We start from the raw sequence: 11,739 nt of genomic DNA, 5'->3' as shown, positions 1-11,739 counted from the left end.
TCTGCTGGCAACAAATTCATTCCCTCTCTCTCTCTCTTTCTCTTTTTTTCTTTTTTTTTTAAAAAAAATAAAAGAATGGCTTTATCTTGCTTGCATTTTTTCAATTTAGCTCTCCTGGATATAGGATTCTTGGTTGAGAATGTTTTCTTTGAGCACTTTCAATATGTGATCCCACTGCTCTCTGCCCTACGTTGTTTCTACTGGCAACTCAGCTGTTAGTGTTATTGGGGTTCTCTTTTAGATAGTCTTTTTTCTCTTTCTGCTTTCAAGGTTTTCTCCTTATTTCTAACTTCCAGCGTTTTTACTGTAATGTATCTTTCTTTGGATTCATCTGTATTTATTCTTCTTGGAGTTCATTTGTCTTTCTGGTTGAGTAGGTTAGTGTTTTTCAGTAAATTTCAGAAATTGTCAATTATTTTTTTTGTATATATTAAAAATTTTTTTAACATCTTAATTGGAGTATAATTGCTTTACAATGGTGTGTTAGTTTCTGCTTTATAACAAAGTGAATCAGTTATACATATACATATATCCCCATATCTCCTCCCTCTTGTGTCTCCCTCCCACCCTCCCTATCACACCCCTCTAGGTGGTCACAAGGCACCGAGCTGATCTCCCTGTGCTACGCGGCTGCTTCCCACTAGCTATCTGTTTTACATTTGGTAGTATATATAAGTCCATGCCACTCTCTCACTTCATTCCAGCTTACCCTTCCCCCTCCCCGTGTCCTCAAGTCCATTCTCTATGTCTGTGTCTTTATTCCTGTCCTGCCCCTAGGTTCTTAGAACCATTTTTTTTCTTTAGATTCCATATATATGTGATAGCATACGGTATTTATTTTTCTCTTTCTGACTTACTTCACTCTGTATGACAGACTCTAGGTCCATCCACCTCACTACAAATAACTCAGTTTCGTTTCTTTTTATGGCTGAGTAATATTCCATTGTGTATATGTGCCACATCTTCTTTATCCATTCATCTGTCGATGGACACTTAGGTTGCGTCCATATCCTGGCTATTGTAAATAGAGCTGCAATGAACATTGTGGTACATGACTCTTTTTGAATTATGGTTTGCTCAGGGTATATGCCCAGTAGTGAGATTGCTGGGTCATACGGTAGTTCTATTTTTAGTTTTCTAAGGAACCTCCATACTGTTCTCCATAGTGGCTGTATCAATTTAAATTCCCACCAACAGTGCAAAAGGGTTCCCATTTCTCCACACCCTCTCCAGCATTTATTGTTTGTAGTTTTTTTGATGATGGCCATTCTGACTGGTGTGAGGTGATACCTCATTGTAGTTTTGATTTGCATTTCTCTAATAAATAGTGATGTTGAGCATCATTTCACGTGTGTGTTGGCAATCTGTATATCTTCTTTGGAGAAATGTCTGCTCAGGTCTTCACCCATTTCTGCATTGGGTTTTTTTTTTTTTTTAATTTTTTTTTTGTGGTACACGGGCCTCTCACTATTGTGGCCTCTCCCGTTGTGGAGCACAGGCTCCGGACGCACAGGCTCAGCGGCCATGGCTCATGGGCCCAGCCGCTCTGCGGCATGTGGGATCTTCCCGGACTGGGGCACGAACCCACGTCCCTTGCATCGGCAGGCGGACTGTCAACCACTGCGCCACCAGGGAAGCCCGGGTTGTTTGTTTTTTTGATACTGATATTGAGCTGCGTGAGCTGCTTGCATATTTTAGAGATTAATCCTTTGTCAGTTGCTTCTTTTGCAAATATTTTCTCCCATTCTGAGGGTTGTCTTTTTGTCTTTTTTATGGTTTCTTTTGCTGCGCAAAAGCTTTTATCTTTCATTAGGTCCCATTTGTTTATTTTTGTTTTTATTTCCACTTCTCTAGGAGGTGGCTCAAAAAGGATCTTGCTGTGATTTATGTCACAGAGTGTTATGCCTATGTTTTCCTCTAAGAGTTTTATAGTGTCTGGCCTTACATTTAGGTCTCTAATTCATTTTGAGTTTTTTTTTCTGTATGGTATTAGGGAGTGTTCTAATTTCATTCTTTTACTTGTAGCTGTCCACTTTTCCCAGCACCACTTATTGAAGAGGCTGTCTTTTCTCTATTGTATACTCTTGACTCCTGTATCAATGGTAAGGTGACCATATGTGTGTGGGTTTATCTCTGGGCTTTCTCTTCTGTTCCATTGATCTATTTTTCTGTCTTTGTGCCAGTACCATACTGTCTTGATTACTGTAGCTTTGTAGTATACTCTGAATTCAGGGAGCCTGATTCCTCCAGCTCCGTTTTCCTTTCTTAACATTGCTGTGGCTGTTTGGAGTCTTCTGTGTTTCCATACATATTGTGAAATATTTTGTTCTAGTTCTGTGAAAAATGCCATTGGTAGTTTGATAGGGATTGCATTGAATGTGTAGATTGCTTTGGGTAGTACAGTCATTTTCACAGTCTTCTTTCTTCCAATTCAAGGACATGGTATATCTCTCCATCTGTTTATATCATCTTTAATTTCTTTCATCAGTGTCTTATAGTTTTCTGCATACAGAAACAGGCTTTTGTCTCCTTAGGTAGGTTTATTCCTAGGTATTTGATTCTTTTTGTTGCACTGGTAAATGGGAGTGTTTCCTTAATTTCTCTTTCAGATTTTTTATCATTAGTGTATAGGAATGCAAGAGATTTCTCTGCATTAATTTTGTATCCTGCTACTTTACCAAATTCATTGATTAGCTCTGGTAGTTTTCTGGTAGCATCTTTAGGATTCTCTGTGTATAGTATCATGTCATCTGCACACAATGACAGCTTTACTTATTCTTTTCCGATTTGAATTCCATTTATTTCTTTTTCTTCTGTAATTGCTGCTGCTAAAACTTCCAAAACGATGTTGAATAAGAGTGGTGAGAGTGGGCAACCTTGTCTTGTTCCTGATCTTAGAGGAAATGGTTTCATTTTTTTCACCATTGAGGACGATGTTGGCTGTGGGTTTGTCATATATGACCTTTATTATGTTGAGGTAAGTTCCCCCTATGCCTACTTTCCGGAGGGTTTTTATAATAAATGGGTGTTGAAGTTTCTCGAAAGCTTTTTCTGTATCTATTGAGATGATCATATGGTTTTTCTCCTTCAGTTTGTTAATATGGTCTATCACATTGATTGATTTGTGTATATTGAAGAATCCTTGCATTCCTGGGAGAAGCCCCACTTGATCATGGTGTATGATCCTTTTAATGTGTTTTTGGATTCTGTTTGCTAGTATTTTGTTGAGGATTTTTGCATCTATGTTCATCAGTGATATTGGCCTGTGGTTTTCTCTTTTTTTTTTGACATCTTTGGTTTTGGTATCAGGGTGATGGTGGCCTCATAGAATGAGTTTGGGAGTGTTCCTCCCTCTGCTATAATTTGGAAGAGTTTGAGAAGGATAGGTATTAGCTCTTCTCTAAATGTTTGATAGAATTCACCTGTGAAGCCACCTGGTCCTGGGCTTTTGTTTGTTGGAAGATTTTTCATCACAGTTCCATTTTCAGTGCTTGTGATTGATCTGTTTATATATTCTGTTTTTCCTGGTTCAGTCTTGGAGGGTTGTGCTTTTGTGAGAATTTGTCCATTTCTTCCAGGTTGTCCATTTTATTGGCATATAGTTGCTAGTAGTAATCTCTCATGATCCTTTGGATGTCTGCAGTGTCAGTTGTTACTGCTCTTTTTTCATTTATAATTCTGTTAATTTGAGCCTTCTCTCTTTTTTTCTTGATGAGTCTGGCTAATGGTTTATCAGTTATGTTTATCTTCTCAAAGAATCAGCTTTTAGTTTTATTTATATTTGCTATTGTTTCCTTCATTTCTTTTATAATTTATTTCTGATCTGAATTTTATGGTTTCTTTCCTTCTGCTAACTTTGGGTTCTTTTTTTTTTTTGTTCTTCTTTCTCTACTTGCTTTAGGTGTAAGGTTAGGTGGTTTATTTGAGATTTTTCTTGTTTCTTGAGGTAGGATTGTATTGCTATAAACTTCCCTCTTAAAACTGCTTTTGCTGCATCCCATAGGTTTTGGGTCATCATGTTTTCACCGTCATTTGTTTCTGGGTATTTTTTGATTTTCTCTTTGATTTCTTCAGTGATCTCTTGGTTATTTAGTAGTGTATTGTTTAACCTCCATGTGTTTGTTGTTTTTTACAGACTTTTTCCTGTAATTGATATCTAGTCTCATAGCGTTGTGGTCGGAAAAGATACTTGATATGATTTCAATTTTCTTAAATTTACCAAGGCTTGATTTGTGACCGAAAATATGATCTATCCTGGAGAATGTTACATGAGCACTTGAGAAGAAAGTGTATTCTGTTGTTTTTGGATGGAATGTCTTTTAAATACCAATTAAGTCCATCTTGTTTAATGTATCATTTAAAGCTTGTGTTTATTTCATTTCGGTTGGTCTGTCCCTTGGTGAAAGTGGGGTGTTAAAGTTCTCTACTATTGTTGTGTTACTGTCAATTTCCCCTTTTATGGCTGTTAGCATTTGCCTTATGTACTGAGGTGCTCCTGTGTTAGGTGAATAAACATCTACAATTATTATATCTTCTTGTTGGATTGATCCCTCGATCATTATGTAGTGTCCTTTTTTGTCTCTTGTTATAGTCTTTATTTTAAAGTTTGTTTTGTCTGATTTGAGAATTGCTACTCCAGCTTTCTTTTGATTTCCATTTGCATGGAATATCTTTTTCCATCCCCTCACTTTCAGTCTGTATGTGTCCCTAGGTTTGAAGTGGCTCTCTTGTAGACAGCATATATATAACTCTTGTTTTTTTGTTATACTCAGTGGGTTGTGTAGGCTTCCTGGTGGAGGGGACTGGTGCCTGTGTTCTGGTGGATGAGGCTGGATCTTGTCTTTCTGGTCGGCAGGACCACTTCCGGTGGTGTGTTTTCGGGTGTCTGTCACCTTATTATGATTTTAGTCAGTCTCTCTGCTAATGGGTGGGGTTGTGTTTTTGTCTTGCTAGTTGCTTGGCATAGGGTGTCCAACACTATAGTTTGCTGGTCATTGAGTGGAGCTGGAAATTTCTGGGAGAGCTTTTGCTGTTTGATATTACGTGGGGTTTGGAGATCTCTGGTTGACCAATGTCCTGAACTCAGCTCTGCCACCTCAGAGGCTCAGGCCTGACATCCGGCTGGAGCACCAAGACCTTGTCAGCCACATGGCTCAGAAGAAAAGGGAGAAAAAGAAAGAGAGACAGAGACAGAGACAGAGGGGAGGGAGGGGGAAGGGGGGATGGAGGGAGAGAGAAAGAAAGAAAAGAAAAGAAAGTTATTAAAATAAAAGGTAAAAAAATTACTATTAAAAATTAAAAAATAGGAAAGTAAAAAAAAGAAGAACAAAAAGAAAGTAAGAAAGAAGAGAGCAACCAAACCAAAAAACCAATTCAGGAATGATACGAAGTGCTAAAAACTATACTAAAAAAAAAACAAAAAAAGACAGAGAGATAGAACCCTGGGACAGATGGTAAAAGCAGAGCTATACAGTGAATCACACAAAGAAGCATACATATACACACTCAGAAAAAGGGAAAAGAAAAAAAAAGTGTGTATATATATATATATATATATATATATATATATATATATATACACACATATACATATATATATATGTATAAAAAGAGAGCAACCAAATCAGTAAACAAATCTACCAATGTTAATAATCCCTAAATATTAAACTAAGATAAACATAAAATCAGAAACAAATTAGATGCAGAAAGCAAACCCCTAGTCTACAGTTGCTCCCAAAGTCCACTGCCTCAATTTTGGGATGATTTGTTGTCTATTCATGTATTCCACAGATGCAGGGTACATCAAGTTGACTGCGGAGCTTTAATCCGCTGCTCCTGAGGCTGCTGGGAGAGATTTCCCTTTCTCTTCTTTGTTTGCACAGCTCCTGAGGTTCAGCTATGGATTGGCCCTGCCTCTGCCTGTAGGTCTCCTGAGGGCGTCTGTTCTTCGCTCAGATAGGACGGAGTTAAAGGAGCAGCTGCTTCGGGGGCTCTGGCTCACTCAGGCCGGTGGGGAGGGAGCAGCACGAAGTGCGGGGCGAGCCCGCGGCGGCAGAGGCCGGCGTGACGCTGCACCAGCCTGAGTGTGTTCTCCTGGGGAAGTTGTCCCTGGATCATGGCACCCTGGCAGTGGCGGGCTGCACAGGCTCCCTGGAGGGGAGGTGTGGATAGTGACCTGTGCTCGTACACAGGCTTCTTGGTGGCTGGAGCAGCAGTGTTAGCGTCCCACGCCCGTCTCTGGGGTCCGCGCTTTTAGCCGCAGCTCGCGCCCGTCTCTGGAGCTCCTTTAAGCAGCGCTCTCAATCCCCTCTCCTTGCTCACCAGGAAACAAAGAGGCAAGAAAAAGTCTCTTGCCTCTTCGGCAGCTCCAGACTTTTCCTGGACTCCCTCCTGGCTAGCCGTGGCGCACTAGCCCCTTCAGGCTGTGTTCACGCCGCCAGCCCCAGTCCTCTCCCTGTGCTCCGACCGCAGCCGGAGCCTCAGCTCCCAGCCCCCGCCCACCCTGGCAGGTGAGCAGACAAGCCTCTCGGGCTGGTGAATGCCGGTCGGCCCCGCTCCTCTGTGCGGGAATCTCTCCGCTTTGCCCTCTGCTCCTCTGTGGCTGCGCTCTCCTCTGCGGCTCCGAAGCTTCCCCCCTCCGCCACCCGCAGTCTCCGCCCACGAAGAGGCTCCTAGTGTGTGGAAACCCTTCCTCCTTCACGGCTCCCTCCCACTGGTGCAGGTCCCGTCCCTATCCTTTTGTCTCTGTTTATTCTTTTTTCTTTTTCCCTACCCAGGTACAAGGGGAATTTCTTGCCTTTTGGGAGGTCTGGGGTCTTCTGCCAGCGTTCAGTAGGTGTTCTGTAGGCATCGTTCCACATGTAGATGTATTTCTGATGTATCTGTGGGGAAGAAGGTGATCTCCATGTCTTACTCCTCCGCCATCTTGAAGGTCCCCTTTTATTTTGTATATTTTTAAGCTCCTTTCCTTTCCTCTGAAACTCCCATTCCTTCCATTATGTTCGTATCCTGAATATGCATGTTCCACATTTCTGTGAGTCTCTGATCATCTTTTTCTGTTCTTTTTTCTGTTTTTTCTTTGTTTTATGTAATCTCTATTGCTCTATATTCACATTCACTAGTTATTTCTTCTGCCAGTTCATATATACTGTTGAGCCCCTCTAGGGAATTTTTTGTTTCAGCTATTATTTTCAACTCCGGAATTCCCCTTTTGGTCTTTTTAACAAAAATAACAATTTCCTGTCTCTTTATTGGTATTTTCTGTTGATATGACATTATTATCATTATCATCTCTCCCTTTATCTCTTTAATCCTGGTTTCCTTTTAAGTACTTTACGCATTTTTTTTTGTTTTGGCCACCCCATGTGGCCTGTGGGATCTTAGTTCCCCAACCAGGGATGGAAGCCAGGCCCACAGCAGTGAAAGTACCAAGTCCTAACCACTGAACTGCCAGGGAATTCCCCTTTACACATGTTCATCATGGCAGTCTTGAATTCTTTTTCTGTTAACCTGACATTTGGTTGCTCTCATAGGTAGTTGATGTTGCCTGCTTTTTTTTCAGTTTATATGCCATACTTTTGTATTTCTTTGTATGTCTTGTAATTTTTTTTTGTTCTTGGAAATCAGGCATTCTAGTAATGTAAGTCTGTATATTGGTCTTTCTGCCACCGCCTGCTTCCTGCCCTGGCTTTTCATTGTAATTTGCTTGTTTATATGTTTGGTGACCGGCAGGATTATTTTCATGAGGTCTGGTCCCACCTCATCTTGTTTTTCTCTAGTGTTAAGCCTCTGATGTTGTTTCCCAGGGTGGAGCAGCTTTGGGTATGCTCAGTCACCCTGAGAGGATAGTGCTTTGGGCAGGGCTCCCATCCTCTTTCCCTGCCAACACCCATCTATTTTGTTCTGAAATTTTCCAGCTCTTGGCTCTGTTGTTTTCAGCAGTGCCCTTGGGCATAAACTGTTTTGTAGACTAATTCAATCAAATTTGGGGTCCTTTGAAGTATTGGTTCCTGAGGTCAGTCTTTGATTCTTGTTCTGATCCCAGGAGGACTCCTCCCAGCCGTCTTCTCTCCTGCAAATGAGCTGGCCTAGAGTTTAGCTCTGTCATCTTGAATCTATGAACCTTTTCCCAATTACCTTTCCCCACAGGCTCTACTCTTGTTCAGAGCCCTCTTAGGCCTGAACGTCTCCTTGCTCTGTTGCTGGGAGGAGAGTAAGAGCTATTTGTTTTACTGCCCGCTTCTCCTTCCCCCAGGCAGAACCTGCCAGGTAGGGCTCTGGAACTGGGAGTGGGGGAAACTACACTTTTGTGTGAGAGACACCCCGACTTTTGGAGCTGAGCACCCATGGGGAGGGTCAGTAGCCTGAGATCTTCTTGAACTGCCTTTCCTGGTGTGGAACCACCATTTCATGAGCCCAAACAAGGGTGATTAGAGCTCCAGTATTCCCAGCAGAGTCTCACACACATTAAAGTTTCTGTTCCATGAGTGGGGTCTTAGAAGTAGAGAATCTCGACCTTGTAGCTGTAGCAACAGGTAGGTGGAACAGGATCATAAATGCCGATCCCCTGCTCTCCCCATGGAGCCCTGTGTCCTTGGCTGCACGGTCTGGAGTGGAGTCGGCCTCACGGATCTGGCAGGCTGGAGGGAGGGAGTGGTCTTGGTTCTCATTTTTCTTGCCAAACTTACATGGCATTTTTCTTGTTTAGATATTTCTTCCTTTGCTATATGCCCTTAGGGCCATTTCCAGAAGCTTTATTTATTTTTAAATATACATTTATTTATTTACTTATTTATGGCTTGGTTGGGTCTTGGTTACAGCGAGTGGGGGCTACTCTTCGTTGGGGTGCACGGGCTTCTCGTTGCTGTGGCTTTTCTTGTTGCAGAGCACGGGCTGCAGGTGCGTGGGCTTCAGTAGTTGTGGCACGCGGGCTCAGTAGTTGTGGCTCACCGGCTGTAGAGCACAGGCTCAGTAATTGTGGTGCACGGGCTTAGTTGCTCCGTGACATGTGGGATCTTCGCGCACCAGGGCTTGAACCTGTGTCCCCTGCATTGGCAGGGGGATTCTTAACCACTGCGCCACCAGGGAAGTCCCTCCAGAAGCTTTAAATGATTAGGGCTTTAAATTATTTTCACCAGTTTTCCTGGCAGTCCCATCCGTGTAGCTTTTTTACACTGTCATGCCTGAAGTCAAATTCTGTTGCACTGATTTTTCTTTTATTTTTCTGTTCTTAATTTCATCAATTTCTGGGTTTTTTAAAATTGTTTCCTTGCTTCTGCTTGCATTGGGCTCATTTGTTTTTCTAGTTCTTGAGATAAGACTTTATATTATTGATCAGACTTTTATTCTTTTCTAATGTATGTATTTTATTGCTATAAATTTCTGTGTCATCACTCCTATAGCTTGTGTCCCACAAATTTTATCATGTTGAATTTCCATTTTTATTCATCTCATCGTATTTTTTAAATTTCCTTTAATCCATGGATTATTTAGAAGCATGTTGTCCCTTTATATCTTTTTTCCTTCCCTTGCTTTTAGCTTGGTTTACATATTTCCTCTGCATGTATTTTGGTCCATATAAGACAGTGTTTCACACTTATCTTTTCAATTGTGAAACATAATTTAGATGACTTGAGGAAATGGAACGTTTATTATATTTACCCATATTTTTGTTTACCATACTTTTTCTTCCTTCATCTCTGCTTTATTGTTTTTTTTCTGTTTAGACAGTTTTCTTTAGCCATTCCTTAGGGTAGGTCTGCTGGTCACATATCCTTTTAGTTTTCCTTCATCTGATAGTGTCTTGATTTCTTTCCATTCTTGAAGTATACTTTCAGTGTATATAGCATTCTGGATTGATAGTTTTTTCTTAGCACTTGAAAAATATTGTTCCACTTCTTTCTGGCCTCCATGTTTTTTAATGAAAACTTTGCTGTCTTTTAAATTATTTTTCCCCTAATAAGCAACGTGTCATTTTTCTCCAGCTGCTTTCAAGACATTTTTATTTTCAAAAGTTTAATGATTATGTGTCTTGACATGGATTTCTTTGGATTTTTCCTCTGGATTTTGTTAAGCTTCTTGAATTTATAGGTTTATGTCTCATGGCAGTTTGGGGAGTTTTCAGCCATTATTTTTTTGTGTACTTTTTTTTGTTTGTTTGTTTTTTGCGGTACTTGGGCCTCTCACTGTTGTGGCCTCTCCCGTTGCGGAGCACAGGCTCCGGACACGCAGGCTCAGTGGCCATGGCTCACAGGCCCAGCCACTCCGCCGCATGTGGGATCTTCCCGGACCGGGGCACGAACCCGTGTGCCCTGCATCTGCAGGCGGACTCTCAACCACTGCGCCACCAGGGAAGCCCTTTGTGTACTTTTATTAGCTCTGAAAAAGTCTCCTTTCAGGGCAGCAGTGGCACCAGAGTTAGATCTTTATTGTAGTCCCACAGCTCCGTGATATTTTTTTTTTCTGTCCTTTTTCTCTCTTCTTTTTAGATTGGGTTGTTTATTGTTCTGACTTCAAGGTTAGTGGTTCTTCCCTTTTTCCTCTCCATTCTGTAGTTGGGCCCATCTGCAGAACTTTTTATTTCACTTATTGCACTTTTCTCTTTTAAAATTTGCATTTGATAGCTTGATAAAATTGAGCTATCAAATATAAGAAAAAACATTTTCCATTTACTTTTTCTTGGATATCTACTGACTCTTTGCTGAGGCTTTCTCTTTTTTCATATTTTTCAAGTGTGTTCACAGTTGGTCATTTAAGCATTTTCATCATGGTTGCTTTAAAGTCATTTTCAGGTTATTCTAACATTTCTCTCCTCTCAGTCTTGATTATCTAGTGACTGTCTTCTTTTATTTAGTTTCAGATCTTCCTGGTTTTGGGTATGAGTGAATTTTTGTTGAAACCTTGGCATTTTCTGTATTGTGAGATTTGGCATCTTATTTAAAACTTTCTGTTTTAGCTAGTTTTCACTGATACCTCTCTGGCAAAGGAAGGGTGTCACAGAAAAATTTTTTAAATGTTCTTAATGGCTAAAAAGTAAATCTGGAAAGTAAATGAGTTTAAATAGTCAAGAAAATTCAGAGGAAGACTGAGGACTGAATTGCTCTATCCGATAGGAATATCCTGCAGTATTACCTGGTTGTGGTTCAGATCAATAAGACAAAACAGGTGTCTGGACTAATCTTTAGTCTAATATATTGTTATTTACCACACAGAAGCTTTAATAGGTATTATCTTTGCTTTAAAGTTGTTGCTGTTAAGTCATTTCTTCTATTTTAAATTATTTAAGGCTGACTTTTCCATTCTTCTTCTGGAACTTTCTGCTGCATATGTTAAGTGAAGACACTTTAAATAAATTTGAGAAAGATAGCCTCGTCTCTTGTTTTTAATACACTCAATGAGACTGTATGTTATAATAAAAGTCCAAAGCAAAACTCTACTGTTCCAGATCCTTTTGGTTCCTAGGAATAGAAAAGCCAGCTCTATCTGGATTAATCAAAAAAGGGAATTTATTGACCGTTTTAATGGTAGTTTTAGCTCCTTGCATGGCTGCACCCAGGGACTCAGACAATATTAGGGGTTGGTTTCTCTCTCACTCTTAGGCAGCCTTTCCCCCTTTTGATGTCTGTACCCTCACCCTTACCCCCGCCTCTCATTTCCCAACACTTTCAGGCTTACATGCTTCCATCCTTTCTTTTCTAACAGTTCTTACACAAGTCCTGTAATTGAATCTACTTGGCCTGT

The 11,739-nt window shown here is 40.7% G+C and overlaps 1 protein-coding gene across 1 annotated transcript in view; it reads left to right on the top strand.

Moving 5' to 3' along the window:
* IARS2 (isoleucyl-tRNA synthetase 2, mitochondrial) overlaps positions 1–11,739 on the top strand; it is a 79,914-nt gene that overhangs the window by 23,653 nt on the left and 44,522 nt on the right. The window lies entirely within an intron of this gene.

The sequence above is a fragment of the Mesoplodon densirostris genome, chromosome 2 (assembly GCF_025265405.1).
Source record: "Mesoplodon densirostris isolate mMesDen1 chromosome 2, mMesDen1 primary haplotype, whole genome shotgun sequence".
NCBI lineage: Eukaryota > Metazoa > Chordata > Mammalia > Artiodactyla > Ziphiidae > Mesoplodon > Mesoplodon densirostris.
The sequence above is the reverse complement of the archived record's forward strand: the minus strand, read 5'-3'. Positions and strand labels throughout refer to the sequence as shown.